Here is a 26,573-nt window from a genome sequence, read left to right on the forward strand (position 1 = left end):
AGCTACTGATTTCACAAATCACAGCACAGTCCTCATGAATCTGATACATGGCAGATTTGGAATGCCATATTTTTTAAATGTCAAATAAACCCTGGTAGTGGCTTTTGGGTTTTTGCTTCTTTTTTTTTTTTTTTTTTTTTTTTTTTTGTTTTTTCACAGTTTTAGGAGTTTATTTATGTATTTTAGGAGTTTGTTTATTTTGGGTTTTTTTTTTTTTTTGGGTTGTGGTGATTTTTTTGTTTTGGATTTTTTGGGGTTTTTTTTGGTTTTGTTTCGTTGGTTTTTGTTTGTTTGTTTGGGCTTTTTTTTTTGTTTTTGTAACTCAGTATCGTCGTCTTGCTTCAAATACAAGAACCATCTGGAAAATCTGAATGTCAGAATAAATAAATATTTTCAAGGATATCTGAATCTTTCATCACACTTTTTGTTTTGACATACTGCCAGAAATTTCTATCCTAAAACACTTGAAAGAACATAGGTGGCAACTTCTGTTCAGCATTACTATATCCATTGTTATTATTTGCTACAAATATTAAAATTTTGTATGTAAGTTACATGATTATTGAAATATTAAATGAATGAATGTTTTTAACAATATCTAAAGTTTTCATGGTCATAAATTTTTGAAATATTTTTATTTTGCCTCTGTTTCTTCCATAGTAGAAGTTATTGCTGTGTTAATTACTGGAATGGAAATAATATGGCTTAAGGGATTGTCTGGGTACAGTCAACATAATAGAAATACATCTGTAATAAAGTGATTTGATAATTTAACTTCAATCAGTAGAAATTACATTATTTTGGTTTGGTGTTTTTGGTTTTTTTCTCAGATTAAGAGATCCTTTGAAAAGAAGAAGCCAAACAACTTGCACTAAGCAAGTCAAGCAGCAGTACATAGAATTCACTTAATCTGTGCTAGAATGGGTCTGCCTTTGATAATAAACTCATCTGTGGTATGATGGAATATTAAGATATTAATGCAAATTATGTTACTGCATATAACTTACAAACAGTAGAAGGGGCAAATGCAAAGCAATAATTATCAAGATGAGTACTTCACTTTATTAATATGTATTTCTGACTCTCTTGTATATCCAGAGAGTTGGGAATAGAGCTGAAAAATATATTGCTCACTGAGCTATCAATCCCTTTTACAAAGGTTTATATATTTATATTGCACTTGTTTTCTTTTTAAAATTTCTGGTGCTTCTCTGCTCCAATGCAGAGATGGCAATGTGCATTTCAGCTGTGATATATTGTTAAATCAGATAAAGTAGCTGGTATAAATTGTTAAATCAGACAATTGCCAGCCATTGTCTGTCTATTTTTAATCCAAGATTCCCAAGTACATGTGGCCATTCTCCAGAAATTCTCAATGAGGTGATAGGCAAGTAGTAAATGTAATGTATGATTTTTACAGTCCTTGAGAATCATTATATTAATGTCATCTGAATATTTGTCAATCCAATTAAAGAAAATAGGATCAGTCTGGCAATCTTTTGACTTCTGTAGTATCTAATAAGTTATAATCCTTAGATTCCCTGCCAGCAAATTCCTTGTCAAGCAAAGACATCCTAGAACACAGACCAAATAAACCTCCCCAAGATGTTAATATAAGTGGGCTGTTTTTAGTAGATTAATGTACAAAAAAAAAAAAAAATCTCTAAAAGACTTCCACGTAGTGAAACCTATTGTAGCACAGGAAGACAAAACACATGAGCTTTAGCATCTCACAACAAATATAAAATTTCAATCTAGAACATATTTGTTTGTACAAATAGCTCTCTAATGAGTGGAGCCAAAGAGATTTTTTAAAATTCGTCTACAGCTCTTTCAAGATTATCTGGGCACACATTGCAGGTTTTTTTCATGCCATTTTGATGTAAGAAATAATGAAGTTCAAACAGTTTGACTAATATTATTAATATCAGATTGGGCTGAGAGACAGAATTCAAGAGGCAACATTAGAGAAATATTCTGGAGAGCTGAATCACAACTGAAGATTTGTACTGGCAGTGCTTCAGTGAATATAGATATTCATGGACACATCTGTGTCTTTATTGTTACTAGTGTAGCTACACAGAAATCTGTTTCACCTGTGTATGTAGCAGGACACTTGGATAGAAGTTGCCCTACACCTTCAGGGATGGAGAAATTGAAGTCACAGGGTCTCACACAATTCAGGTTGGAAGGAAGCTCAGGAAGCTGGTCAGCTACTCAGCCTTACCATTCACCTTGTACTGGTAGCCTTTACTTGCCTTGGTGTTTATATGCGTCTGCTTTGGGCTCAGCTATATCTGAGTGTTTATGTCCACAGCATCAATTCATCTGCCTAAGGGTCGGGTGCTGCTCACATTTGACAAAGCATTGCAGAAAATGCCCCCAATTGGTTTTCTAGTTTTAAGCAATAAAGGGCACAAATTTTGGGAGGGTGGGGCTACCCTTAAAACAAGTGGGGACTTTTCAAAGGTTTTCAGCATAGGTGCAGAGGGGTATTTCAACCCTGTGAAGTGGAAGAGGAAAGGAGGAGGCAGAACAGCTGCAGCAGCTGGAGTTGCCAGGATCAGCTTGCCTAGCAACCCCCTTCTTAGGCAAGGGTATCTAATTCAGAAGCAACAGCAATATCAGCAGAGCCCTGACATTTGGGTGAGCCGGGTCCACATTAGGAAGCATGGGAGCTGTCAAGTCATCAGCTGTAGAGCTCCGAAGCCTCCTCAGTTTTTTGGTAGGTCTATCTAGATCTGCTTACCAGAACTTATTCCTCTGATCCATGCATTTAGAAGGAACTGTACATGGCTTATTACAGTGAAACAACTATTTATACTAGTTGTTGATTTTTATTTTAGTAATGTAGAAACCAAGAGTAGTGGAAGATATATTGGAAAAATAAGTTATGCATTTCAATCTTATTCCATTCACATTGTGTTGTGATGAGCAATTGCACAATACAGTAGATGATTATGCTTTAATAATATATAGAAAATAATAGCAAATTGTATAAGTATATTATCTTTTTCTAGAAATAGAATAAGCCCAGAGTCCATTATCATAGAGTACTCTGATGTGGTAATTTTTAATACATGGCTAGTATAATCTGTTACAATGTATTGTATACATATATATAATGTATATTTTATCACTGTTGTAATTCAATCTGTGTGCTATTATGATGCTGTATTCTATGGATAATAGGCTTTTGCAATTCTTATTTTATGTGTCCTTGTATATATTAACATTTATATGGATAAAATTTGTATTGTGTTATTAAAAGTTTAACAAAAAATTATTGGTTCAAAGATTTTACATATGAAAAATTAAAGAAACTGAGCAGTTTGGAGTGAGGGGAGTGCCATTCTAAAAGCAAACAAGAAAAACTTCTTTAAATAAACTGTCTGTGTGCTAATGGTCCTAGAACCATCTGCTTTTTGTAAAGAACCATTTTGAGAGAGAAAGGTTAGTTAAGCCTCCTAACTGTTTCATGCCAGTTTCTGGACAAATCAAAATAATGTACAGGTTGTGTTCATATGGAATTATCTTTTTTTTTTTTTTCCCTCCAGAAGTTGGAGAGGTCAAAATATGCCAGTCTATATTTCTGCATTTTGTTTGATTTCTGTTAGGAGACGGACTCCATCCTGTCCGTCTTCTTATCCTGTCTTTTTTTGACTCTTTTTTTTTCTTTCTTTTTTTCTGGCAGGTGGTATTAGTGGAGGGGTGGCATGATTTAGATAACAAAGACTATGACTGTTGGCCCCTGGAAAAGCCAGATGAGTATAACATGCTGGACTGTGGAGGTGAGTGAGTGATAAAGAAGATTTGGTATCTTACCTGGGGAATGGCTGAAAGCCCAAAACTGAAGTATTCATAATGATAGCTTTGTCAAGATTGTTGTTATCTGTGGTAAAAAGCATCTAAATCAGTGACAACCTTTCTTCCTAGAGAAATAAGTGAAAGAAAACAACTAAAGATACTTCAGAGTAATTATTTGTCCAGTATACCTTTGTTCCAACAGAAAAGTAATAACAACAGCTGTATTGATTTGCCCAGGGAGAAACTGAAAACATTTTCTTTCTCATTAGAAAACCAAATGGAACTTAATCCAAACAAAGCATGGTGACAGTGCAGCATTGTAGCAAATCTATTTGCTGAAACTTTGCAGTGTCACTTCAAAAGTCTACTGTGCTTAATCAGTAAGCCAGTAAGCAAAATCACTGATTCTACATCATGATTTTCCACCTTACACAAAAGTCTTCCACGAGTACCTAAAAAATCCCTGAGACCTTTAAGCACTTACTCCTGCCAGTTTCCAGAATTAATTTACATGATGAGATAGCAACAAAAAAAAACCCCAAACTTATGTTGGTAATTTATTGAGATGAAAAACTAATTAAGGAGCAATTTATATGTATAAAACTCAATTTAAGTATAAGAAAAGTTTCTTATGCTCTTTTTAGGGGTTTTAAAGCAGTTGAGCAAGTTTCTTAGAAAGGTTGTGGCTTTTCCATTCTTGGAGGTTTTTAAAGCCTGACTAGACAAATACTAGAGAACATCCTTGTGATGACTCTGCCTTTAGCAACACAGGCTTGGACCAAATATTTCTGTAGGTGCCTTCCCAAATCAACTCTTCTGTGATCTTTTGACTCTGTAACAAATAAATAACTGATGTAAAGGAACACTTTGTTTATGTTGTAAAAGGTAGGAGCAGAGACAAGCGTTCAATAAGGTTTTTAGAAAAAAAAACAACAGCACCTCAGAAGGTAGTTCTAATAAAACACTCCAGGAAATATACTGTTGTGTCACACTCTTAGCTCACTGTCACAGTTAAACATTCTTCAATTAATTCTGTTGGAACAATGAATTTCAGAGACTTTCTAGATAATTTCAGCTAAGACTTTTATCCTTGTATGAATTTACTATTGGTTTAACATTGAAACAGCTACTTATCAGTACAGATGCCTTGTTTAAAGCTATTTTTATTAAGTACAAGGAAAACTAACATAAATAGGTTGCTTAATTAATGTATACCCATTACAAACAGTTTTAGAATGAACTTCAAGCTCTATCCTACCTTTCTTTGTAGGTTTTCTTTGCCATTTTCTGGTCATTGCTAGAAGCAAAACAAACCACAGATACTGTAGCCTCATTGCTGTGGAATTAACAAAAGATTTTCAAAGCTTTTATATATGGGAGAAACTGTCATTGAAAGAAGAGCTTGGTTTACCTTTGTGAGACCTTTATAAGGAAGTAGAAAATAATTTAACTGAAATATGTGCTGGCCTTTTGTCTTCATTCTTCTATATTCTTTGAAGCTTAACACTTTTACCTTTAGTAGAAGTGACATTAACATTTTTTTAAAATCTTTGTATTATAGTTTTTCACATAATGTTAGCAATTAAAATGAGTCTTTACTTTTCAAGGGAGATTATCAAGGGAAACTGAGGTTATTTTACAAATTGTCTGATAGTAGATTGGGGGGGAAATAGTAGTTTCAGTACAGTGCAAGCAAAGAACCTATTTGTTAAAAGAAGTATGAGTGACAAAAGAGGTCATAACTGAAAAACAAGAACAAAAAAATGAGATGGCTTATAAGACATGTAAGGTTTACCAGTCCTCTACAGAAAAAATTTAATACTTCCTGGCAAACTGAGTTACACATTTTCATTAAGTAAGTAATTTGATGTGGTTCATATTAAAACCTTCATACAACAATAGACAAAAAGGAAGGTGAGTGTACTGGGAAGATTTTGATGGTGTTAGGTTTATGGATTTAAGACTTCTCCCAACTTTTATCTGACTTCATTCTCAGGCCCAGAGGACAAGAGACATTATGGGGTAAATCATCCTGACCAGTTATAATTGTGAAAATAGAAAATAACAGATGTCTGATAGCACTCCTTCCACTCTTCTGTTCTAGATGCCGTATGGTTCCATGCATTCTTAAATATATAATAATTAGTACACATAATTTATGTTTCATGAGTTCAAGAGTTTTGACTCAACTTTGTGTGTGGTAGAGTTGTCTGTTCTATAATAAGGTGTGTCTCAGTGAAAGCAGCTGAGAATTAAGATCAATATTGCCTGATCAAAAGAGGAAAGCAAAAATGCCAGAGCAAATAGCAATGCTATATACTGGAAGCAAAGTTAGTTTACACAATATGAGCAGATTTTTTGTTGCCTTTCTCCAACTGTTTGGTGTGAGTGTCAGATCTCTTCAATTAATGTGCACTTGTATTTACCAATATAGCCACTAAACTACATTTCACTTTTTGGCTCATAAAAAGTAATTGGAGAATACTGAGAGGGTTACTCAGAGGGTTCTGAAGCACTGGAATAGGCTGCCAGAGAAACTGAGGATGCCCTATCTCTGAAAATGTTTAAGGCCAGGTTTGATGGGGCTTTGAACAACCTGGTCTATTGAAAGCTGTCCCAGCCCATGACAGGGGAGGAGGAACTAGATGATCATTAAGGTGCCTTCCAAACCAAACCACTCTGTGATCCTATGAATAGATGGAAATGCATAGAGAGAAAGTTTTACAGTATCTGTTAAGTAAAAAATTATAGCAAATATTCTGACCCATGATTGCACTGTTTCTAGGGCTGGAGATGACATGGGTGCAAAGTCCTCCAGAAAAGGCTGTGAGTGGGGAATCCTTCAATGTGACCTATGCAGTCTTTGCCTCAGACAGTTTTTATCAATATGCTGTGCAAAATGGAATCCTTTCCCACAGGTATTACTTCTTATAAACATGCTATCCTGATCCTGAATATATGAGGATTTTGTGTGTACATACTCAGTGGTATAATTGGAACAGATACTCTGGGGTTCTTCATTAATTCCTTCATCTTTTGAGATCTCTCACAGCTCTGTTTGCCATGCTATTTTTCCATTTGTTTTCAGACTAGCCATCATGGCATGTTTGCATTCTAGGTCAGAGACAGGACACTTCACTGCTGTTACAGTGCAGCTCTGGAATCACTTCTTGCCTTCTCTACACATTGAATTTATAGCTGAAGTTTAATCATGAGTCACTAGATCTCTGTATTTTATACTCATTTCAATCACAAGTATTATTCAAGTGTACAATATGGAGGTGAAAAAGAGCTAGTTCAACTCTGAATCCAGTTAATTTAGTGGTCAACTGTGCTTGATTTTTGTGGGATTAAAATCACTCCAAAAGCTTATATGTCAGCTCACACACTGTGACTGTGGACATCAGCAGTTAGGGAGTAGGGGTCTAAGCTCCAGATCTACAGATCTGGATCTTTAAATCCAGGGGGAATGCACTCTGTTTTCACACTTTTGTTTTGTAAGTATCAATTCTTCATTCCTAAATAGGATCACCTGGGACAGAGAGTGGGACCCCACTTTCTTTGTTGTTGTGTAAGAGATGTTTACGGAATATTTTTCTCTGCCTGAGTGTTCACATTGCAAAGTTCAATTATAAGAGCTATTATCCAGAGTTATTTTATTTAATATTGAAAGGTGATACATAATCTATTTGCAACTGCAAAAGGTTGTTTTTTTTTTATTATTTTGGTCATCTATATACTATGTTTAAAAAATACTTAAAATTTATCACATTTTATGAAATGTATGGCTGCTAATAGTTCTGAGAACTTAACCATTAATCAGGTTTTTTCACTGCTTGGCATGAATCTGATTTTTCTAGTCTTCCCTGGGAAAGCTACTCCCTCAAATCAGCAGGGAACTTGGAAAAGTCTGCTTTTTGTGTTCTTATACACACCTTAAACATAGAGACAGATGGCAAATATTTTATAAAAAGAGATAAATCTATGCTGCAATTTTAAAAGGGATCAAATTTGCATTTCATTTTGTCTAGGTTATCTGATTGACACTAAAGGTTACAGTGCCTGACCCAAATATACCTGAGGTTGGCAAATCAGTGTTAGGCATAATTGGAAAAATTTGAAATAAAGTTATTGAATAAAAAAATAGAGAATACTGGATAAAGGAACTGGATAAAGAAAAGTACATGATGGACTTAGACACCAACTTGATTAACTATTTTTCTTCACTTCCAGTATGAACTCAAAGGCAAATAAATTGTAATATTTTGTTTAGGTGTTTTGGAGTTTGACATATTTGCTTTTCTCATATTTCAAATATGTCTATGCCCTTGTAAATCTGGCCATGAGTACAATCTATGTTAACCTAATCCTCTGTGGTTTTGTTTATTTGTCATAATAAACACCATCTTCTCATAATAAAAAAAAAACTATTGTTTTAGATCTACTCATTATTGGCTAATTCTTTCATTAAGGGCAAGCCAAAAATAAATCCTGTGTTCTGAAATTGTTTTATAAAGATCCAACAGAAGTGCATAACATTTCAGCTGAACTGCAATTGATTCTGGCTGTATCTGAGTAAATCATGTTTGCAGAAAACAATTTTATCTTGCAGCCAAATTTGTTAGGGTGATGACCACTGAAAATGTAACTGAGGAAAGAGTGTTGCATTACACATTTCAAGGTGAATACCTTCATCTTCCAGGAATGAGTTTTCAAAAGCTGTTTTGCAGAACATTCTGTTCAGAAAGTCCATTCTAAATTTGTAGTTTGGGAAATTGTATCTGATATATAAGTCCATTTTACTTATTTGCCTTGGCATTTTAGCTTGTGGAGTGAAGACTGGAGCTAAATTGTCTGTATGAATTACATGCATAGATAAAGATTTCTGACTGAAAACTTTGAGACTGGAAGTAGACAGGGACACATATATCTGAGAATGGAGGTAGAATAATAGTGTCTTTGTCTTTGCCAGATGAAGAAGTGCCAAGTAATCCCTTCTGGTCATGAAGTCAGGTTGGAAAGAGAAGTGGAGGTTGGTCCCTGCTTGCAGCACAGTATCTGCTAGTAGCCCCTAGTGCATGGCAGTCAGCAGAGGTCCAGGTGACAACAATCTCTAGTGCTCCAGGAGTATTTCAGCTAGAAGACAAATGAAAGAAAGAATGATTCAACAGTATTTATTTCACTGCATGTTTTTGCTGCTAGCTTCTCTGTGGAGGATAAAGAACAAGCTCTCATATGTTTGTTGTAATTTGCATGAATGACGACTGGATGTAAAAGTTTTTCTCTCTCTCCTGCTTGATTAGCAATGCTACTGCTGCAAAGGAATTCTGTGAGGAGCATGACTGTCCTGCCAGATGGAAAGATGCAAATAGGGACAACTGCTGTGTCTATCATGCCAACATTCATTCCTGTCCTTTGGCCTTCATGGTAAGTAGGATGGTGCAGCATCATGTGCTATTTCCTTGCTACTGGATGAGACATCACTGTAATAAGCAGGTTCAAGTTTGTCAAGTATTTCTGTGATTACAATTAGACCAAATTTATATAGTTTCCTATATATTCACAAATTATGGTTCACTAAAGCCAGTATGGCAATGTCTGTCAGTTTTAGAATTTTTTTTTGCACTGGATGCTGAGGCTGCAAGGCAGTATTCAGAATCTCCCATTAGTGGGACTAGTTTCATCTATCTGAGTTTACTTGACTTGGACTACTGTGCATCCAAAGACAAGGAAAGACAGATCACTGCATTCTAAAACAAGCAGAGCAAATTGTCAATTGCATGTATTCCAGTCTCTCTGTTTTATAGAGAGGGTGGGAATAATTTGCTTGGATTACTGGAGTTGAGGGGGGTGAATATTACCAGCTGTGACTTACAGAACTGAAGCCTATTTACCTGTGTCCTGAGATGGAATATTTTTTCTTCATTGTATCAGAGCAAAAAAAAAAAAAAAAAAAAAAAAAAACCAGAATCTAAATACAAGATAACAAAATTTGTTAATTTGTTCATGCAGAGAAGGCAAGATCCATTCTTAGCCTGTCTTCTTGGCCTGTCCCTCTTTGTATAACTACTTAAAATTCTGATTTAAAAATGCAGTTTGGAACACTTTTTTTTTAATCAGTGAGGTAAGCCTTGCCCTGCATAAGAACTTTCATGCAGCTGCCCAGTTTTTCTAATTGATCTCCGTTCTGGAAATGTAATACATTCTTCATGATCAAAGGTGGTGTAATAGGAAGCCCAGCCTCCACATCTTGCAGCTGTTTCATATACCCTTCTGTGTGAAGGTCTAATGACTCCACAACAGCTCTAGTTTTCTTCTTGGCAATCTGTTCTTGAGGACTTGTTTTATTAATGATTCCCTGAAAGACTTAGCTGGTGCCAGGACTTTGATTTAAAAGAGGAATCTCTGATGGAACCATCACATCAAAATTTTTGTCTAGAAACATGAAGTAAAAAACTTCAACATCCTACTGCTGTTGTGACCTCTCTATTATTTCTATTTTCACAATTAGTTCTGCTTGAAATAATGGTGTGGAAATGGCAAAAGTGTGTTCACCAACATACCTAATTTGGTTTCTTCATAGTACTCTAAATATTAGAGTTGCTTTCTAGAGGAACTCCAAGCTATTTGACTATTATGCCATTGAATATCACTGCATAACATTGAACATACACTTCAAAGTAAGTTTTTTCCATTGTTTGAGAGGAATTTGTGTTTTCATTGCTTTATTTTTTCAGTGTCATGTGTTCTAAAACATTTTATTTTGTTTAATGTGCTCCATTTCTTTTGACTTGGTTTATTACTTACAGTCCTTCAAAATAAATGTCTGAAGAATTACCTGGAATTAGGAAACAGGCTTAATCCTTTCAAGTAAACAAAAAACTACAAGGTTTTTGGACAGCCAAAATTAATCCTCTGTGTTTGTAGTGTAAGAGGTTTACATCTTAATAGCTTTATTGAGAAAAGCTCTGCAAACAGGCCCTGAAGCAGTGCTTCCCTTCTCATTAAAGAAAAAAGAAAAAAAAAGCTACTGTATCAAAAGTGACATTTCTCTAAATCCCCTTGAGAAAACTATTAAAAGTGGAATACAATTCTGGTTCTGGTTTTAGCACAAGAAATTAAAAAAAGTGAACCAGCTTCATAAGAACACTCATTCTATGAGTGTTTTGGCATTTTGATAATTTTGATTATAAAATAGAACTTTATTTGCTGTTAGAGAACATAAGTACTTTTGAGAAAGTAAGAGAGAAGGAGCTAGGACTTTCATTTTGTTATGGTATGCTGACATAACCAATATGTCTACTAAAGGCTAAAGGAGGCATATGTGGTCCATGGATCCCTGATGACGGTCAGATATTTACTCACACTTTGTCTACTGCTGGAAAAATGAGCCAAAGAAACTGGACTGCCAAGGTAAAGTATATTTATTGCATATAGGATTTTACCTGATTTGCTCTTTTTGGAGCTTACTTGTACTGAGTACTTACTGAGTACTATTAATTCCCAAGTAACTTGACTTGGAAGTATCACCTTTACACCTTAGGTAGTTAGTGGAAGGAATTGGGACAGGAGGAAAAGGAATAGAATAATCTGTCCATTTGAGGTCCACACTAAGAATATATTTCACTACTGACTGGACTGTGGTGCAAGTTCATATGACCACTAGGGAGCTTCTCCCTGAAAGAAGTATCAGGAAAGCATACATGGCAGAATTCACAGGCTGATAGTCCTACCTGGTGAGAAGAAGACACACCAGGACCAGTGTTTCTCACAAGAGCAGTCTCTCCTGATATTGAAAAAAATGCACAAATTATTCTGAAGGATACACAGTCAGTCAGTTCTTGTTATAAAAGCCTACTCTATGCAAGAGAAGTTTAGAGCTTGCTGCTTTGTTCACTTGTTTCACAGGTTGTTTTAATTCATGTGGGTGTGACTTCTCTCATCGCACACATAAGAGTTGGGAGAATCCAAGCTGCTCTGGAAGCAAAAACCACAGTCCTGCCTGCAGTAGGTATGATGTAAAATGAAAATGTGAGCTAATTGCTTATTGACTGCAAATCTCGATGCTATTATTATTCATGCATAGTTACCAAGAGTAAAAGTGATTCCTACTCCAGCCTTTCTTTGAAAATACACAAATGTCTTCCTGAAATTCTTCTTCAGCTAACACTGAAGTCTGAAAAAGTGTTTGAGCTTCTAACAGTTGTATTAATCTAGAACAATAGAAAGCCACTCTTGTCAAGTAAGTAGTCAAATACCATGACTATTGGTTTTAGGTACTACAAGTCTTATCTGCAGTTCATGGGACTATGAGAATATTCCTCCAGCTAGTGTTCTGAGAATCCAGACACTTTTCCCCTGAAGGGGAGCAGACTAGTCTTAAACATATTGGAAAGGTAGAAATCCATATTGGTTCCCTTGTTCACATTAAAAATTGTTCCCAAGGGCATCAGTCTTTCATTCTCTTTAGTATACCTGTATGGAGGGAAGCAGAATGACTGTAGCAATTCTCTTAGTGCTGTCAAATTTTAAAAGTGGACTTGTTTAATAAATTAAACACACAACCTGAAGAAAATTATTGGCTAAAATAAAAGTGTCATCACAATACTATTGTTAGCTACTCTTCTGAAAGCGTGAGACTATATTTCAAAATGTTACAGGGAAAAAAAAGAGAAAAATGCAAAGCAATTCCATTGTGAATAGAAGTATTTATCTGTAGAATTTTCTACTCATTTCAAAACAACTGCAGCTGATTTTTCTAGGAAACTTACAATATATCAGAGAAGAAATTTTAAAAAATGCAGCTCTACCCCTGAGACAGAAAGTGACTTCTGTTATTATCTTGGTATTATGCTGGAATTAGTGAGGCTGCAACAGAATTATTACTGAGCAGTGGATTTTTTTAAGTTTTTTTTATTAAAAAAGAAATTACATAGTGACAGAATAATACCTTCAGCTCACCTCTGAAGTCTGAAGTACAGCATGATATTAGTTTAATCACAGAGGTAAAATTGAAAGACCATTCAAGACATGGGAGAAGGACTTTTGTTATTTAAGACTTTTGTTTTAAATTACATCTAATATTGCTGATAATTTATATAAGACTTTGAGACTTTGGAATAACAGAAATACTTGAAGTGTGGGTTGCAAAATTTCTTTCTGCAATCCCCAGTGTCTATTGCTGCTGCTGAGGAAGGGTCCCTGGCTTCCTGGGAATCACAAGTGTTGGATTAAATACAAAGAATGCAAAATAAAATGCCGGCCTTGAAGACCTTTGAGTTTCTGAAAAAAAAGTGTGGATAATGAGAAATACAATAATGAGGAAGTGATTTATACACAAAACATGTCAAAGGCTCAGATATAATTAACATTTAACCTGATGAAAGAGAACCTGTACTACTTCAGAAATTCAGATTGTTCTTTAAGTTGCTGGGATGGTATCTCTGACTTCTTCAAAATTTATGCTTTCTGGGATTCTGAGGTTTCCCGGGTCAAGAAACACGTTTAAATCTGAATACAATCATGTGGGCGGATGAAACTGTCTTAAAATGTTTTGTTTTCTAATCAGTCTGTGGAGATGGCTTTTGTGAGGAAGAAGAAGGCTGCTCTATCTGTCCAGCAGACTGTGGGGAATGCCCTCTTTCTGTTGATGTTAGGATAGCAATTGCCTTACCAATATGTTTAGTCTGCACTGGCTTCATTTTGACAGTCATGGTAAGTACCTGTTCTCTACTCTTTTATTTCCTTTCTTTTCAATGAATTCATTAGATGGAGTGGAGCTCTCTCTAAGTGGAGGGAGAGATTTTCTTTTGCCTCCAGCATCTGTGTGCTATGGAAAAAAGCAGAAAGGAGGGAAACAACTTTTAAAGCTTCCTTATGAAGGAAAAAAAAATTCCACGACATGGGGAGTAGGGGATGCCAACAAAGTAAGAGTACTTTTAACTCACAATAAAACTCTGTTATGAAATTAACAGCTTCAAAACCTTATAGAAGCTAGAATTACAAAAGATTTCAAAGACAAATTAGGTAAATTTATAGAGGGATTAAATAGCTCCATGAGAAGCCATTAAATGTCAGAGTTCAAACAGAACTTTAAAATCAAAAAATTCAAGTTGGGATATTCTCAAAAGAATCATGGGGAGAGGATAATTTTTTTTTTGGTTGCTTGATTTTTTAAATAGGTTTGCTTTCTTAATGTAACAACCATCTTGGTTCCATTCAAAGTTATTAATTTTGCATAATAGTTATCAATTATTATAGCAGACTCATGAAGTAAAAACAAAAAGGGAATGAGGAGAGAGGAGTGTATCAGTATTGGAGAAGTAGTTTTGGGAGTCTTTGAATGAAAATGTCTGTATAAAGAGAGAATGATATTATGGCTTATTACTTAAGAGTTTTTCTGAGAAAGAGTGTCTACATTACTTCTCTGTCTGCATCTTGAAAAAAATGTGGTTGTGAGTTTCATAACAAAGGTTTATCAGGTGAATATGGCAGCTGTAGAGTCATTGTATTGCCTATGATCATAACAGGTAATTTATTTAGACCTTGGCCTATATATCTTGTAAAACTATAGCCTCCGGTTTCCTCAGGGATTCCTCCTCTCTCCATCTTATATTGCAGTTGCAGTGAGCATCGGAGGTAGGGAGCTGTACAGATAGGGAATGATAGGAGAAAGGTGATGGCTCACAAATTAAGGTTCTAAGGGAGGCCTGGATTATGTTGTGTTTGTTTGTCTTTCTGTGCCTCACTGTGACTTTGTGAGTTAGAACCAGAAGCACTGTTGAAAGCTATTTGAGCATTCATAATCCACAAAGAAGTTGTGACAATGAGTTTTAGAAAGGAAAAACCACATGATATGATAGAAATGTGCAAATGGGCAGATGAGAAGTTCACACAATTTTAGATGACTGGCTTTTTAGAAAGAGTAATGGAGATTCTTGGCCTTGCATATGTTTATTTAATAAAGTTCTTGTAGCAAAATGTATTACTCCTGCTGTTTTTTTCTGTATGTTTGGAGTAGTTTGGTTTTTTCCCTTTTTCATTTCTGTAGACATATTCCTGATAACTTCTTCAATAGCAGCATCATGGGGGTTTTAAGTTTTATTGGTTTTACTGTAATAAGATAGGAAGGATTATTTTATCTAATTCAGGAATTGATATAATGTAAAAGGAACCATCTGGGAAACGAATACATTCTTCAATGTTTCGAGTAGCAGAAAGGATTCCTTTGCTATCTGTGTCAAAGGAAGTAAGCCTAGTATTATCTTCTTGCTAATATGTCTTTGTACAGTCACACCTTTGCAAGATAAAATGTAGATTTCTTTCCTTAGAAGCCTTTTGAAATAAATAGGATGACTTAATTTTGATTCAGTGAGTTCTATATTTGTCACAATTTCAACCAGTATATCAACACAATCTCCACAACCTGTTCCTTGTTCATTATCTGGGCTTTTATTACCTGTTTCAATGAATGCATCAATCAGTCCTAATATTAAATTTTGCACTATAGAAAACGGTATAATGATGATAAAATGCTGCCTTGATTTGACATTTTGGCATTGACTATGATCATAACAACTGCATAATTTAATCTGTTGCTCATATGAAAGCATGTATTTACACTTTGTAAATGTTAGCTTTATATGTTAGCTCTACCAAAAATCAGATATTAGCTCAATGCCTTCTTTATAAATAACCACAGAATTCCTACCTAATATTCTTTATGATAGAGCATTTGACATAATATGGCCTAATTAGTAGGTCATGGGTGAATTTTATTCCAAGATATAAGATACATTGCTCCTTATCTTGGGATTGGGATGAAATGTGTTCTTGTCATGTACTTACATAACATAGGGCATTTCTATGAGATGGTGCAAACCCTTCATTTTATTGTTCAAGCTGAAATGTGAATGTATAAATGTTGACAGTAATGGATAGTTTAGACAATGCAAAATATGACATGTAATTAGTGCTGGAATATACCCTGTAAATTTTTTTAAGTATTTGTTAGATGCCTTTTTCTTCTAAGCCTGTTATTAATACTTTTCATTCTAATGTTACTGTAAGACATATGCTGGATGTTTACACTTCAGATTTAGTTTCTGTTCTTTAAAATGTTCATATTTTATAAAAAATAATCTCTGAGTCAATTTCTTCAAAGAGATGAGGGCTACATTAGGAGTGAATTTTTTTTTACTCTTGTAGTGGTTTCAATATCAGAAACAAAAGATGCTTTGGGATGAAAGCTGGATTATAGACTTTGCCTGCATCAAACAAGGTTAGTAACTTGTAATTTTGATACTGTGATCACTTTACTTATTAATTTAATAATAATAAGTCATTACTAATTTAATAAGTAATTTACTAATTAATTTAATTTGAGAAATTATCTGTTATATTGTTCATATTTTAAGGATCTTGCAAAAAGGGAAGCTGTTTTTGAAAGACATATCCAGTATTTCATCCCTGTAATTCTGTGAGCTACTCACTCATATTTTTTTTATCAAACATTTAGATGATAAAGTAATTTTAAATAGTTTCCTTCTTTTTATTTATTTTGATTTGTTAATCAAAAAAGACAAGCCTATCCCAAAAGAAACATATGAGCTGTGGAGTTGTACGAAATAAATTACAGTTGCTTCGGTGGATATACCTTTCTGTATAATTGATCTCAGTAAATTATCCTGGAATTGCACAAATATATTGAGGGATATAGTACTATCTTAATTTCTCTCAAAGTATGCTGTCTGTGGCAGACTTTCTACAAAAAGTAATTAATTTTGACCAGAGGTTTGGAAGACTTATTTTATTTTATCTTCTATTTTGAAAATATTATTTAATTTGTTCTAATTAAACAGGTTAAGAATAAATTCAGGTGTTCTTATATGCTTTACTATGCTGTACTTAAATACATATAGATTATTTACTTCTCTGTTTTTGGGTTTAGCATTCAGAAGGAAAACAACACCTAGATCCTCAGAAAGCATGACTCTATAGAAGTCTGCTGTGCTGATTGTACACACTCTCATTTTCTGTCTCTGGGAGAAATTGCTCAGCAGATGTCTGCTTTATCTGTGTTCTGTTGGGTTGCTAGTGTCAAGATGTTCTTGTGATAATATATAGTAAAGATACTTTCAGCCTTAGGCTTGAAGATTAATTTCTGTATGCTTTTGATAAGATATCCTTGTTGTTGTAAATAAGAGATTTTTGCTTAGAAATTAATTTGATTACAGGAACCAAAATAAATTTCAATCCAGATTTTTGAAAAGAGAAACAGAGAAAGGTGTTTTTCTATACAGCAAAAAGTAACATGAACAAAAATTTCAACTGAAAGTAAATTAGTAAAGGCGATAAGCATCATGTGTGTGGGAAACCAATAGAAAGAGACTGACAGAAATTAGAAGCATGGTCAAAAATAGCAGATTAAAATTACTTTGCAAACTCCAAGATGAAAGATATAACTTTCTTGGGAAAAAGCCTGCAAAGCAGCAATGCTGTTTCAGAGTATTAGTCTAAGAGTGATGATTAACAGCTTAATGAGGACTGATAACATTATAAGGTGACAGACAGTATGTCCTATCTGGATAGAGTTGTTTGGAGCTACCCACAGTAGCCTGGAATGTACAGATATCTAAATGAAAACACATCAGCAGGTGCTGCACCCAGGGTATGTAGCACTCAGTATGAAAAATTAACCTTATTTTTTTAAGATAACTTCTTTTTTTGGTGTATTGCATGTATATAAAGATATAGAAATATATGCAGTCTTATTCTCAAAACTATCTCAGGGATCTGCAATGCATTTTGGGGTGGAATGCTGTAGAAAGCTTCAAATGTCAATGCAATTTTGAACTGCATATGGATAATACTATGGTGTGGGAACATGGCAGTCCTGATTTAAGGTGAGATGTTGAACTTCCTCAGCAAGATACTTCTACCAGGGAGAATTGAGAGGTCTCAGCAATTCTGAGACTAATTGGCTAAATCTGGATTTAGATTGGAGATTATGGCATGACGTGTAGTTCATTAAATTTACTTTGAAGTCCATTTTTTTACTGTGAGCTGGTCAACAGACATTAAAAAATGTACATTGAAAATCACTGGGATTTTTTTCCTCTTACTGTATTGTTGCTCTTCTCTGACTTCTTTCTGGTGTCAGAATCACTTCCCACATTCCTGTACTTTGCAGTCTTCTAGGAGCTCCAAATAGACTTGTTAAAGTATGGCACAGGGTTTACTCTCCTTCCCTGGGTTCTGTCCTCAGCTTCTATGTAGCAGCAAGGGCTAATCATCTTAAGAGCAGAGAAATGAAAGTTGCATAAAATTCTGAGGATTAGTGAGAAGTATCTCTGACAATGAATCATCTTTGAAACATTTTTTACTTTCTGTGCAGCAGTCTCATTCCAAGCAATGGCTTTCTCTCTTAAGTATTAACACGAGCAGGTGAGATGCAAAGATTTTGAAAATTCTGTATATTTGTTTGTCTCTGGAGTCTCCACCTGTGCATAAATAGGAACCTTCATGTGCGTTTTCTCATCCCATATCCCATTTAGATGACATTATACGGACAGCAACAGGAAGCATGATGAGTGCTCCCCCAGCACTCAGTGACTCCGATGTCAGTTGTGTTACTGCTCTGAGCTCCAGCGCAGCAGCTGCCAATATGTCCAGGACTAAATACTTCACCCAGACTGGGAGATAGTAAGTCAATATATTACTAATTTACTGCAGTATCTACTATATTAGTTTCACCTTGATTTCAATTGATAGGTAGCGAAAAAGCATGAATTTGTCATGCTAGGCCAAATTCGGTGAATTAAGGTCATCATCTGACTTCTGTACCACATATTGGCTGTGGTGTATTTTACATGCCAGGCTTCGGGTTTAGTTGTCATTTCTCCTTTTCTCTTAAGGGCTTTTTAAAAGGTTGTTGGTACATAAGAGGTCTTGCATCTGTTAATGAATGGCCCTTGGTGTTCAAATGTATCTGAAACCAAGACTTTTGTAAATACCTTTTTTCTAAAATGCAGGCAGAGCAAACTAGGTTATTTGCTCTAAAGAAGGGCATCCTCTACAGTAGCACATTAGAAATCTTGTCCTTTAACCAGCTTACACAACTCAAGTTTCAGAGCATTTTGCCTCAGCATTTGAATAAAATTACAAAACTGCATATCACATAACTCTAAGGACAAATGTTATAGATATATCCTGCCATCCAAAAAGCAATGGAACATGTGCAAAGCTGGAAGCAGTACTTATCATTTGAATTCACAGAGAAGGATCTGTGCTTTCCAGGATAAAGAAGCTTACTTGGGATCATTGGCTGGGGGAGAAAGTGCCTTCAGCATAGATTATGGAAAATCACAGCCACTTCATTGATGAAATGTTGCGTTCAGCATTGATCTTTTTTGCTTCTTTCTGAATGATGACACTTTCATCATCATCATCATCCCCTTCCTCAGATGACTCAAAGTCAAAAACATTTCTCAAGTTTTAAAAATGACTGAATGGAGCTGTCAATCTCATTGGTGAAGCACCCACAACTGCTACACCAAACACCCCATACTCTGTATTTATATGATGGTTATCAATAAAATTCCTGCAGGTATATCCACTGAATTCCTTTAGTCTAAAAAAGAAAATTGCTTTGTTCTTGATCAAACTCAGCTGCTTCTTTGCTGAGAATGCTCAACCCCATGAGAATAAAACCTTGTTAAATGTCAGTGAAAGAACTGCTGAACAGTAGCCAGAAGTAATGGATAGATGGGAGGTGGCTGTTTTTATTTCTCTAGCTCTGACATTTCCTTTGCTGCTACTCTGTCATCAAACTGCCCCAAATTACTCTAACACCCACATTCCAAATGTTGTCCGCAGATCAAGATTGATTGAATATAATCACTAATGCTTCCTTTATCAAAAGAAACAGGGTCATGTCTCTTGTCTTACATTCAGAGTTACAACCACATATGGACATGCTTAATTCTCTGCCTTATCTCTAAAGATGTGGAGCTATTCCCTGTTACAAAATATGTGCAGCCCATTTTTGTAGTATCGCTGGCTTCTGAAGTTGCCCTAAAACTATAAACAGCATTTCATTCTGTTTCAGTGATGGCAGAATAGTGGCCATAAAGAAAATAATGAAGAAATCATTCACACTCTCTAAAACCATACGTAAAGAAGTAAAGCAAGTGAGGTAAGAAGTGAAATCTAAAAAATATATGTTGTTCATTTTTACACTCATTTTTTAGGACTTAAAATCTTTCCAAATGTGACTGTAAATTCATATTTCCCTTTCTTTCAAACTTTGCTTGAAAGAGAGCAAGGATTTAAATTTCCTTATACCTGTTTTACTTTTTCTCTATCTTGTGAGTCAAGGCACTGGGTTTTCCAGTTGCACTACAAAACGAGATGGACATCTGTGAAAATTTCTGTTGTGCTGTGATTTTTTCTGATTTTCACAGGGAACTTGACCATCCCAATCTCTGCAAATTTATTGGAGGTTGTATAGAAGTTCCAAATGTTGCCATTGTCACAGAGTACTGTCCCAAAGGCAGCCTGAGTGATGTGCTCCTCAATGAAGATATTCCTTTGAACTGGGGTTTCAGGTGAAAAAATCCAACTTTTGAAAAGCTAAATGACATAGATCATGCTATATGCTGTTTGGGACAAGATGTTAATTTTAGATAAGTTCTTGTCTAGACAAGCCTGTACTGTGATATAGGGAGAAGGAGGGAGGGAGGGAAATAATAAGCCAATGACTTGTCAACTTTCCCTAGTCATACTGCAAAACTTTTAAAACCCTTTATTTCTCTATAACTTTACTTTGTTCCCAAGTATCTTAGGGTATCCCTATTCAACTAAAACCCACTACATTTCTGTTTGTGAAGATATATGGGTGAAATGATTAGCATACCTGCAAGTTGTTTATTGTTCTTAACAATAGAGGAAATGAACTCACATTGTCAATTCAAACTTTCACAAAGGCAGTGACATTGTTTTTTGAGATCGATCTTCTTGACATGTCCTTTCTGCTTCTGCTGTATGCTTGCCTTCAGCAAAGAAAAATGGTTTTCAGAAAGGAAGCCTTCCAAATAAAGCAAGGAAGGTAATAAAATTGTTTCACTTGTAAACATGTGAAAGCACTCCCAAGGATAAAAAAGTACTGACAATTTCTAGAAGAAACTTTACTCTCTTGGCCTGTGAGCTCGGGGAGATCTGGATTTTCAAGCAGTCACTTTAACATTTTGGAAAAGTTACCATGGGGACACAAGTTGAAAGCTATAGGTTCTGTAAACTTCAGTAAGCTTTGGAGCCATTTTTGAATGAATTTGGAAATACTATCTCACTGATTTTTGACTTTCAGGTTTTCTTTTGCTACTGATATTGCTCAAGGAATGGCCTATCTCCACCACCACAAAATGTGTCATGGACGGTTGAAGTCTAATAACTGTGTGATAGATGACCGGTGGGTTTGTAAAATTGCAGGTAAAGAGAAGGCTAGAAAAAATTTTCAAAACTGTCCTGATAACCCCCTAATTATACATTTCACATGTAACACTTTTCCCAAATGCATTCATATTGACATTTCATGTGGAATTGCTGACTGTGCCAGACTTCACTAGCAGCACCTTGTGCTGAAACAATTTCGTGTTACATTATCAAGTCATTTAGTATGTGTCATGGATGCACACTTCAGATCCCACAAATTATTCAGTCTGTCAACATCTGAGCAGAAACTCTGCCTCATTCTTTATTTTTTTGATAAAGAGAGAAACCTGAGGCATGGACAATGGTGTAAAGAGATGTAGTCATGGTGACTGATTGGTAAGCGCAAGGTCGTTTAATGGAGAAAAGCAGACTCAACTCAGAGCTTTTAAGTCTTGTTCACAGCACTGAATTGTATTCTCCCAGAGATGGAGCTGCAGGTCAGGTCTACTCTTGGTACAGGAAGACAGTCTGTAGGAACAGTAAAAACCACTTGAGAGTCTAGATTAGTTTGCAGTTGCCAAAGGTATTTAAGGCAATTATAATCTCATCTACTTTTTGCCCAGAGCAGTCATCATACTCTCTAATCCATAGCCATCCTAAAAGCAGCAGCAGCAGATTTGTTTTTCAGTGGTATAACCTATCACTAAGTCTCCTACAGGGCCAGGTTTACTTCTCCAACTCCTTCAGTAGCCTTCTGTCTTGAGAATTGCCTACTCTGCTTGGAGCAGGTTGTGGATAAAAACATAAAAATTATACATTGTTGGATTACATCTACTGCATCACCTTAGCACAGCTCCTGTCAGTTGAACAGGATATCTGTGAAATCATTCAGCAACTTCTGTTTTGATTCTGTTCTGTGTCAAACTGTAGTGTTTTCAAATCTTCATGGTTTATCTGGATGCAGTAATGTCAAACAAAATAAATAACAAATGTGGGAACTTCTTAAAAAATTACCTCTGCATAAAGAACTTCTTAATTGAAGGTCACTCCAGATAAAACCAGATGTGTCTGCATGCAGCCTTTGCATACAGTCAGAGAGTGCTGTTTACATAAGAAAGAAAACAGAAGTTAGTTGTTTTTTTCTCATTTTTCTTGATTCTGGGTCATATGCTAAGAATTCCTTCTATATTAGGCTAGAAGTATAGATGGAAGGATGTTTTCACATCTATGCTGCCTTTATTCTGATGCTAGTAGTGTTCAAGTAATATCCACGCTCTGATTTTAAGCTGTTAGTCTGTCTAATTAGTAATTACTTGAGCAACCTGCCACCAGAGATAAGGATCAAGGGACAAAGTAGAACAGAAACCTGTACTTTCATGGTAACTCTTGCACTGAGGTGAGACTATTATCTGAAACTAATTTGATAAAATAATAAAATAATTCTGATTGCAATGGGTCACGTAGTTCAGTTTGCTGCTGTCATTCCGTCTTGCCCAAATATTTGGTTTTCCAGATACTATATTAGCAATAATTTAGGGGGGCAAGACCACATAAACTCCACTATTTCTAGACTAAGATGTGTATTTAGAACAGGGAAAATTAATTTATTTAGATAGCTGTCTACTACTGCACATGTTTCTGGGAAGTATCCACTGAATAGTTTGCTTCCTGTTTTCTTCCACTTTAGATTATGGCTTGCAGTCATACAGAAAAGAAGATTTTCCTGATGGATCAAATTCATCCCAGCAGCATTTGATACAGATTTACACAGCTCCTGAAATACGTACTCTTTCAGACTTTGAACCCAGTTCTATGTCCGATATCTACAGGTAGGTAAGTTTTCCTGATCTCACTTCTAGTAATCTTGAGTATTTCATAATGACAGTTAGGCTTGGTGTAATTCTGTTGTTACTCCAGGTACATGTTGGATTGTATTTTTAAAAGGATTGGTCCGGGAACACAGTACAGCATAGTTATCACAGGATCTTCTCTTTCAAGGTAGATAATCAAATACTGAATCCACTGACATTATTTAAAAGCAGAGTTGGCTCAATAGTTTATAAGGAGTCACTTGACTGGTAAAATAAAAAGGCATAAAGATCTACTATTATCTAATTATCTTTTTTTCCCCTGTTCTTGTTTCTTATGAAAAGTAGAATTATTTTCAACAATGGCAATACTTTAGAAGTTAATACCATAAATGTCTTAGAATTCTATTATTGAACATCTGTACAATTATTTGGGGGCACATACATGGTGCCAATATTTGGTTTAGAGTGGAAAAATAAAGAGAAGGGGGAAAAATGGATGCACTAGCAAATAGCTCAATTCCTTTCCTTTTGAAAGCCTTTATAGAAGATCGCTTTCCAGTGACTTGTCTTCCCAATGGTGGACTGCTTCTAGCCAATCACTTTTCAGACAAGTAGGAACACAATTGTAGACAAATATCTGCATATACAATATGCTTGAACATCATTACTTTTTATCTATTCTGTCAGATTACCTGAGCAAGAACTGGAAGTCTAAGTAATATTTCTGCCTATAGACTTCAGTATGTTAGAATTTTCTCCAAAATAGCTCAGCTAAGGCAGTTTGGGATTGTGTTGTTATTCTGGCTATTGTCATTTGTCCTGTGTCGGTCTGTACTTTCTCAGCATGAAGTAGTCTTTGAAAGAACTGTGCTCCAACTAAACAATAATTTTAGGATTGTCTTATACATTCCAGTTTACCATTGCCCTGCAGCCAGAATGTATCCCAGAAAATGTTTCATTGGCTTGTTCGTCTCACTTTGCTCCTGCTCTGGATAGAAATCATTATTTGACTTTGCAGGCAACTTTGCCTCCTGAAGGCATTTCTTGCCAATCATCCCCTTTTAAATAGTCCTAAGATCTGATTTGCTCATATGGTATATGTCTATTTGATATTCAGTGAATGTTTTTTGGATTTATCTTGCTGTCCCACCCACATGTCTGCAAAATCTACATCTTCTTTTGTGGCACTGCAGTTATTAATTTCTTAATTAAAAAAAAAAAAAAGTCAAAGCAGTGAGAAATCACACCAAAAAAGGGTGAACAGAGACATGCAGACAGGGAAGATAGAGAAGTACCCTGTACCATTCAAAGGGTTGTCTTCTTATCTGTGTTGTTCTTTAGAATTTGCATTTTAATAAATTTTATTTTTTATTATATGAACAGGAGGTAAGCCTTCCTGATACATGTATTTGGCCTCACTGGCCAGGCAGTATTGATCCAGTCTTGAAATCCTCAGTTTTTATCTGTACAAATATTCCATTAATGTTCCTGAAGGTGAGGCCCAAATAAAAAATGAGTAGACACTGCAGGAGAGGGACTTGTAATTACAGATGAATCACTTGCTTTTAAAGTTCTCTAGAAAAGTGTTGGTCTGATGGAAAGCTAAAATGGAAATGAGAACAGAAGCATGAACGTAGCTCCTGTTTTGAGCTGAAGAGGTTGTTTTCAGTCACAGTTTCTCCTAGATTGGTTCTTCTTGATTTGTAATCATCATATGAATTCCACCATCCACAATGGATAGTGAATTTTATTGGGCAGTGCAGCTGAAGAGGAATAAAATCAATGCTGCTCTACCAGACTTACTGTAATCTAATTATTATCTTTGAAAATCTGTTTTAGCTTTGCTACCTTACCAGGATAGATTTTGCTTTCTCCTACCAAATCACTGCAAAATTAATATATAAATTTCATGAGATTAATTTCTAAATTATTCATGATGTTTTATATGCATTATTTTATTTTCCAGTGGTGGTCCACAGGTGGGCTGAAAGATAGATAAACGTATCCTGTCACCAGCAGAATGCCTTACAGAACAGTGCAACCATTTGCAACACAGCCAATATTGAAAACCAATATTCTCTAAAAAAGTAAATGTTACCAAGCTGAGAGGCATGCAGGGGTAAATTATTGCAGTTTTACTATATAAAGAGGCATCTTTATCCAGCCTGGATGGAGATTGGAGGAGATGCTTGCTGGAGGAGATGCTTGCTTCTAAGAGATCACTGTTCTGGAAAATCTCTAATGATTTCAAAAAAAAAGACTAAGTTCTCTGCTTTTACTGTCTTTTTCCATTCTTCATTGTTGATGAATGTATTAGATCTTAGTTCACCTGAGGAAGATAATGACCACAAAAATATAATTCAGAAGAAAGAAGCAGAAATGCTTACTATAAAATATCTCCTCTGGACACACTGTGTCATCATAGACTTTATGGAGATTTTCTGGAACAGCAGTCTTTTCAGTGGCTAAAAAAAAACACTCTTTCCACTGGCGCTTCTGGTGCACCTGCTCCTAACCCTTGACTGGAGCAAAAATCAGACCCCTATGTTTAACTGGTAGGAATCACGTACATAAATCTGCACATATCACCTCTGGATTACATTAATTTTTATAGAAAAAAATTGCTTTGCTGTCCACCAAACTCAAACATCTCTGGGACCTATAGCCATGAGAGGCAAATGCAATGAAACATTCAGTAACAAATCCCTGAAAACACAAAGTAGTAACAAGTAGCAGCACCATTGTCATCCTTTCTTTTAAGATACTGGGATTTCAGTCACAAAATGAGAGAGAATAAGAAATCATGAAAAGAAGAAATCACTCACTCAATTGACTGTTATTGCATTAAGATTTTTCTTCATTTTTATTTTGCAGTTATGCTATCATTTTACTAGAAATTGCAACAAGAAGTAACTCTCTGGCAGTAAGTAAAGATGAACTATCTGTAAAATTTGCATGACAACTTTGATTCTGTTTCTGCTGAAGACAAACCCAACTTTGAGTTACTGCACCTTCGAGTTACTTGATAAGCACGCATTTTCCTAATGACTTTATGGATGCCAGTTCAGTTCCCATGGAACATGCAAACAGGTTTTACTCATAGGTCTACCAGTTTTCCATTTCAGAGCTCTGAAGAATATATGATAAAAATAGTGTAGCTCCAAAACTGGTTTTTGATTCGTTTTGTGAGGCTTAATGGCTAGGTGGATTCAGGGAGAATGTATGTATTAATATCTTTCTTTTTCTCCTAGTTCTTCCTTTTCCTGTCATTTAAGGCCCTTTAAATGGAATCTTGCAGTAAAAAGAATAACCTAGAAAAGCAAATTACTTGCTCTCCATAAGGAAAATACCTGTTTTGTGGGTGTCTTTTGATCACTGCTAAATGGCAAACACAAAAAGAATGCACCTTGAAATTGAAAACAGATGGTCTGGATATATAACCATGTTCTCTCTGAAAGAATTTGCTTAACAAGAGTTGTAACAATAAAGATTTGAAACTACTGTTTTTCCAGTTCTCACAGTTTG

General features: G+C 35.4%; 1 non-coding gene across 1 annotated transcript; it reads left to right on the forward strand.

Annotated features, from left to right (window-relative positions):
- The first annotated feature begins 210 nt into the window (after window positions 1-210).
- Window positions 211-25,212, forward strand: LOC110467768 (uncharacterized). The gene is made up of 3 exons (XR_014951637.1): window positions 211-13,521; window positions 16,015-16,087; window positions 18,363-25,212. It is a non-coding gene; the product is annotated as an uncharacterized LOC110467768 (transcript).
- Window positions 25,213-26,573: the final 1,361 nt, after the last annotated feature.

The sequence above is a fragment of the Lonchura striata genome, chromosome Z (assembly GCF_050655825.1).
Source record: "Lonchura striata isolate lonStrDom1 chromosome Z, ASM5065582v1, whole genome shotgun sequence".
Taxonomy (NCBI): domain Eukaryota; kingdom Metazoa; phylum Chordata; class Aves; order Passeriformes; family Estrildidae; genus Lonchura; species Lonchura striata.